Source organism: Pholcus phalangioides, unplaced genomic scaffold (assembly GCF_987345545.1).
Source record: "Pholcus phalangioides strain wild (caught in Gottingen) unplaced genomic scaffold, Ppha-v1.0 ptg000029l_1, whole genome shotgun sequence".
NCBI lineage: Eukaryota > Metazoa > Arthropoda > Arachnida > Araneae > Pholcidae > Pholcus > Pholcus phalangioides.
The window spans coordinates 1151757-1157756 of NW_028301619.1; the positions used below are offsets into that span (position 1 = coordinate 1151757).

General features: G+C 37.7%; 1 protein-coding gene across 2 annotated transcripts in view; it reads right to left on the bottom strand.

The window, feature by feature from the left end:
- The window catches only part of LOC149067554 (guanine nucleotide-binding protein G(q) subunit alpha-like), a 94111-nt gene extending 89046 nt beyond the window's left edge, over nt 1-5065 (bottom strand). For both annotated transcript variants that reach the window (XR_016195328.1, XM_089252458.1), the window contains exon 1: nt 4804-5065. The gene's annotated coding sequence lies outside the window, so the exon portion shown is untranslated. The remainder of the gene's footprint in view (nt 1-4803) is intronic.
- Nucleotides 5066-6000: the final 935 nt, after the last annotated feature.

Here is a 6000-nt window from a genome sequence, read left to right on the forward strand (position 1 = left end):
TTTTTTCAGTGTGAAGCACAGAAATTGTTCGACATTGCAGCATGCAAATGTGATTTTGAAGACTGTAAGTGTGACAAGTTGAGAAAGGTCCCAAATTTAGAGCGAGATTTCTTGCAAGATCAAAGAAGTACACGCAAGATAACCATTGGTCGAGCAGATGTCCTAACAACGAAGAAATTGAAAAACAATGAACAAAGGAAAATGAAAATGGTATCCCGTTTGAAATCATCTCAAGAAATGGCGGAAACTAGTTCATTAACCACTGAAAACTCATCTATATCCAACGATTCTGAGGAAAGTGATCTATATGAGCCAAAACACAGTTTACCGTTTAAGTTAGAATTTCTATCTGCCAGTACTGAAGCTGGTCCATCAATCAGTGCCGAAGGAAGTACTTCGTTTGCTTTTGAAGTTCTACCATCATCCTCACAGATGAGAACTAAATTACCAAATGTTGTTCTTGCTTGTGATAGAACTGGTGTCTGATCGATCAGCTGCAATTATTGCGAATGCTGTGCTGGAAGATGTTGGGTAATTGACGAAAGAGAAGCCAAATATGACAACAGACCAGATGAAAATAAGGCGTAAAAGAGCATGTGTTTTTTTGTAATCGCATTTTTAATTGGGTTCTGCGCTATAGAAATATATGACATCCATATTTTTGTTATGGGCAACTTGTTTTCAGCCATCTTGTTGGGCATTTTGCTTGTTGTGTCCTTGTATTTGTATTATGTTAATGGACAAATAATTGATATATTTATTTCTGTTTTTGGTATCTGGCACAACAGATTATTAGTCAAGTATTTAGATTCAGAGTTTTGACAACAAAACAAAAAACATGGCTGCTCAAGAAAAACAGATGTTGTGCCCTATTTTTAGTGTTTAAATCTCTATTAAATATGTGTTAGTTCAGTTAAATATTCTGGTTATAATCATTTACACTCATACACATAAGTAGGAAGGATCAAAGGCGTAGCGAGGGGGGAGGGACTTGGGGGTCTGGTCCCCCCCGAAATGTGAGAAAATGACCAAAAAAAGGGGAAAAAGATGGCCAAATCCATTGTTCTGTCACTTTGCCCCCCCCCCCCGAATGAAATTTCTGGCTACGCCCCTGGGAAGGAAGGATATATCAATAGATTCAAAATAACTAGACAGCAAACTAGTTTTTTGGTCAAAGAATAGAGGATTAGTCCATTCTTAATTTTTTGGCACCTTAGAAAGTCTCTACTATCCGCAATAACTAAGTTTATATTTTCAAGCTCTAAAATTTTCATTATGAAACTCATTACAAAGAGTATGTAAAGCTAGGTGGTGTTAAATGTAACTTATTATTGACAAAAAAATATTATGAACAAAATTAAGATACTGAAATAAAGTAGTGGAATTTCTACCTCTGTTGATAATGTATTCTTCAAATGATGGAACTTATTCTTTATTATATCAAGTTATTGTTTGTTTGCCCAGGGAAAGAAACTGAATTTTATCTTCTATGTGTAGAGTTTAAGAAAGGAAATTCTTTGAGAACAATCTTGTGTGTGTGAGGGTATTATTTCTTATCACAACATTTTTTTTTACATTCTAATGCATGAAATTTGTCATTTTTAAGAAATCCTTGCTTGAAGTTAACCGCAGTTTGGAACCTATGGGGAGAACTCCGTTTCACCTTAATCAAAATGTAACTGCTGTCATGATTATCATTTTTGGGGGGGGAAGACTTATGCCGGGAGTAGAACCAGGAAGGATGGCAAATTTACTCTTTATTCATTCAAAATTACAAGGAAGGCATGCCTCGGGTGACAAGGTTTTTGTTCCTAATTATATATATATGACCCTGTTAGGAGGTGGTTATTACTAGAGGTGACATTGCTCTCTTGCACCCATTGTTAAGAACTTCCATAAAAATTGTATAAAAGAGCACCTTTCATGGGAAAAATAAACAAAAACCCATGCAAGTGTTTATATAGATCTAGACCAGTGATTCCCAATGTGTTTGTTAATGCCCCATGGGGGGGGGATGGAATGTTCCAGGGGGGGGGGGGCGGTAGAATCTACGAGTATAACATAGGATTCTATGTGTTAGACTGCATTGGAGGCGATGGGAGAAAAAGATTTCTGAAAAAGGGAGCGATGGGACAGAAAAGGTTGAGAAACTATGATCTAGACCAGTGATTCCCAACGTGGGCATTAACGCTCCCAGGGGGCGTTGGAAAGTTCCAGGGGGACGGTAGAAGCTACGGGTATAACATTGAATCCTATGGGTTAGATTGCGTTGGGGGGCGATAGGAGAAAAAAATTTCTGAAGAGAGGGCGATGGGACAAAAAAGGTTGGGAAACTATGATCTAGACAAGTGGTGCTGGGATACTTCAAGGGGGCCACGGAAGAAAATGGAGAAAGGAGCCATGACAGAAGGCTGCAGACAACTGAGAAAAATTAAGGTGTGAAGAAATAAAGCTTTTATATTAGAGACTATACACTTCCAGAATCCAACAAAACCACCCATAAAACCAAGGCCATCTTAGGGCATGGACCCACCCGGGCCTCACCGCCTGCATTTTGCAGCAGGTTCCCTAGGATAGGGTTTTTCGCAGGCCCCCGGCTAAATTTTTCACAGACCCCTGCTCTATATTAAATTATAGTGTGAAAAACAAACAATGGTGAAAACCATATCAGGCCTCGGGCTGCAGCTCTGGCAGTCCCACTCTTGTGAGGGGTCATGCCCTGGGATCTCATGCCCATACGTGACCCCACCTTATGATATTTTGTATAGTAAAATAAGTAGGAAATATGTAGGCTGTTTATTTCCAGCTAAGTATGGGACTACCATAACATCACTCTGCCTAGGGTGCCCATGATGTTGAGACGGCCCTGAATAGAACTCGAACTAGCGAGAAGCTCAATAAATTCTAGGTCAGTGGTTTGGAGGCCAATCTTATTTGTAAAATCTTCGTTAAGTATAAATTCAATGAAAAAATCAATTCAATACGTATAAAGGATCTTGCTTCTAGATGAGGGTCGAAAACTCTGGGCAAGACAGAGGAGTCACGAAAACAAAATATGGTCCAAAGGGGGCCACAGGCAAAAAAAGGCTAAGAAACACCCATCTAGACCATAGTTTCTCAAACTTTTTTTTCCATCATCCTCTTTATTAGAATTTCTTTGCTATTGCCCCTCCTAACTCGACCCAATTCACGGGATCCTATGTTATACTCGTAGCTTCTATCCCGTCCTGGACTATTCCATCATGGGGGGGGGGGGGGAAGACGATATTGCCCACTTTGGGACACACTGATGTAGACCATAGTTTCTAAAACTTCTTGTTCCATCGCTCCCTTCACATTTTTTTTCTCTCATCGCAACCAACTTAAGCCAACCAACCAATAGGATATACTAAACCCATATCAATTACTATATAGGATTCTATACTCTATAACCATTCTATACTATAAACCCCTTATATCACCCTGAATGGTCGGGGAGGGGGGCAGTAGAAACTTCCAGTGTAACATAGGATCCTATGGGTTGTTAAGAAGACACCAATAAAATATTTATTCAATAATAATTCTACACCCCTGATTGCAACACCATGGCTTAAATTCATTTTGGACAGGAATTCTAAGAAAATTCGAATAGGCCAATTGGGTAGTACTATTCCGCAAGCATCCAATCAGGACGCTGCATTAGTATCTCGTGCAGGCTCACTCCTTGGTCTGATCACTACGTTTGAAGTGAACAGACATACTTTTTCTGCTGAGCAACAGAGCATTAAGATTTTGTATTCAACCCAAGTGGGAAAATCTGTCAGTGTGTGCGTGTGTGACTGGTGGTTAAATACTTTTCCTCTGAAGACGACACCCATTGAAGTTGAAATGCATTAGGATTTTTATATTTTCGTGTATTTGCCTTATTCGTCTGTGCCTTCTTAAGTAGAGGAGTGACGAGAAAAAAAGTTCTGAAGGGGTGGTGGAACAAAAAGTTCGGGAACCTCTTATCTACAGTATAGTTAAAATAATCCTTTGCCTGATATAATCACAAACGGAGAAACAACGAAAACGACAAATACACTGAAACTGAGATTCCTATAATAGGAATGTTCCAACCAGAGCCAGTCTTAAACTGATCTAGCATCCTAGAGAAATTTCATAGCTTCCGTGTATTTGCCTTTTTCATGTTTTTCTGTTTATGATCTGATTTAGAGCATAGTTTCCAAAACATTTTGTTCCATTGCCCCTCCCCTTCAAAAATTTCTTCTTCTCATTGCCTCTCAACTTAAGCCAATCCCCATAGGATCCTATATTAAACCCAAAGCTTCTACGCACCCCCCCCCCCCGGACCTTTCCATCGCGCCCACCTTGAGGAACACTGGTCTAAACCAACTTGCCATACCATTTCAATTTACAGCCTTTCTAAAATATATCGTTTCCTTTCGATGTTTCTAAAGAAAAAGCAATCACATTAGACCATCGAATTATAAATAAATTTAAAATCTCTAAAGCTCCAGTTTCATAGATCTCGAGATAGGGTTTAGGAATGCATCTCGTTATTAAACGCCATCCAGAATCAAACGAGTATCGTTTTCGACAATTTATCATTCAACGTGCATAGTTGAATAATAAAATATATTGTAAGATTAAAGATATTAACATTTGGCATTAAAATTTGTCCAGGGTAAAAACCAACGAAAGCGATTTTGAGATTTTTCTTCCATTTCAACTGAGAAGCAATCATATCTTATACATTCAATTACCACATGCACAGAAATAAAGATCGTCATATAATCGCGAGATTGAAAGTCTAAATAATACCTGGAGCGGGACTTTATATGAAAGAGGCGTTTAGAAGAGCACCATTGAATGTTTAAAAGGCAAGTAGGTGTGGCTAAGCCTAATGTCGGCGTTCCGAAGAGTAATATTAGAGCAATATTTATAACTAGCACCGAAAAGCATTTAAATACACATTTGTCATATGTTCATCGCCGGGATTTTAAAAATATTATGATGTTTCTATGAATCATAACAAACCGCTAGCCCATGCAATTGACACAAACATCAACCTATTACTATCTACACTTCATAGGTTGCGGTCAATCAAATTAGTAAACAAGGATAAAAAAAATATATGTGTATATCCCCCAAAACTTGAAATAAAACAAAATAAAAAATTTTTATTTGTAACAATTATATATTAAATCCTGGACATAATATATAAATAATCATTCAAATGAAAAATTGACACAACTTTGACATACTTTTCTGTATGCAATGTTTTAATATGGTAATAATCGAAACGACATTAATTACTTCTTTTTTGGTGACCAACTTTTGAACGTGTGATGAGAGGACGAAATCGATGACATGAAAATAAGGAAGATTGAAGGAGCTTCAACAAATTCTATTGAAATTTATTACACAATGGCGAAATTAAACATTACTGTCTGGGTTTTTTCCATATGCTGGGAGAAAGTTACCACCATTATAAAGAGATGAACATGCCTGAAACGCATTGCCTTGGAACCCCGGAAACGAAAGTAAACATTCCAAAAGTAATTGTTAACCCTTTATATCCGACGTTGTGAAAAGTAGAATAAAAAGAAAACTATAATAAATTAAAATAAATACAAATACAAATACAACGCCACAACAGGCAAAATGCCCAACGAGATGTCTGAGAAAAAGATGCCCATAACAAATATGGATGTCATATATTTCAGAAACACAGCAACCCAAAAACACAATCAAAAATTATAACAATATATACACATGATAAAATATTATACATAAAGAATATTATGGTTGTCTTATAAAATACGTCGTTCGGTAAAGATCGACACGATAAAAAAAAAATTAAAAAAAAAAACTTCCTTCCCGGGTGGGGGGGGGGAGGGAATTGATGCCTTCACCTGGCCCCCACGAGGATGGGGCTAATTGAGCTGAGAGCCCGGGACAATCCTCATCATTTTTTCCTGCTATAAATTCACTAGAGGCCCCATCTCTGTGAAAATT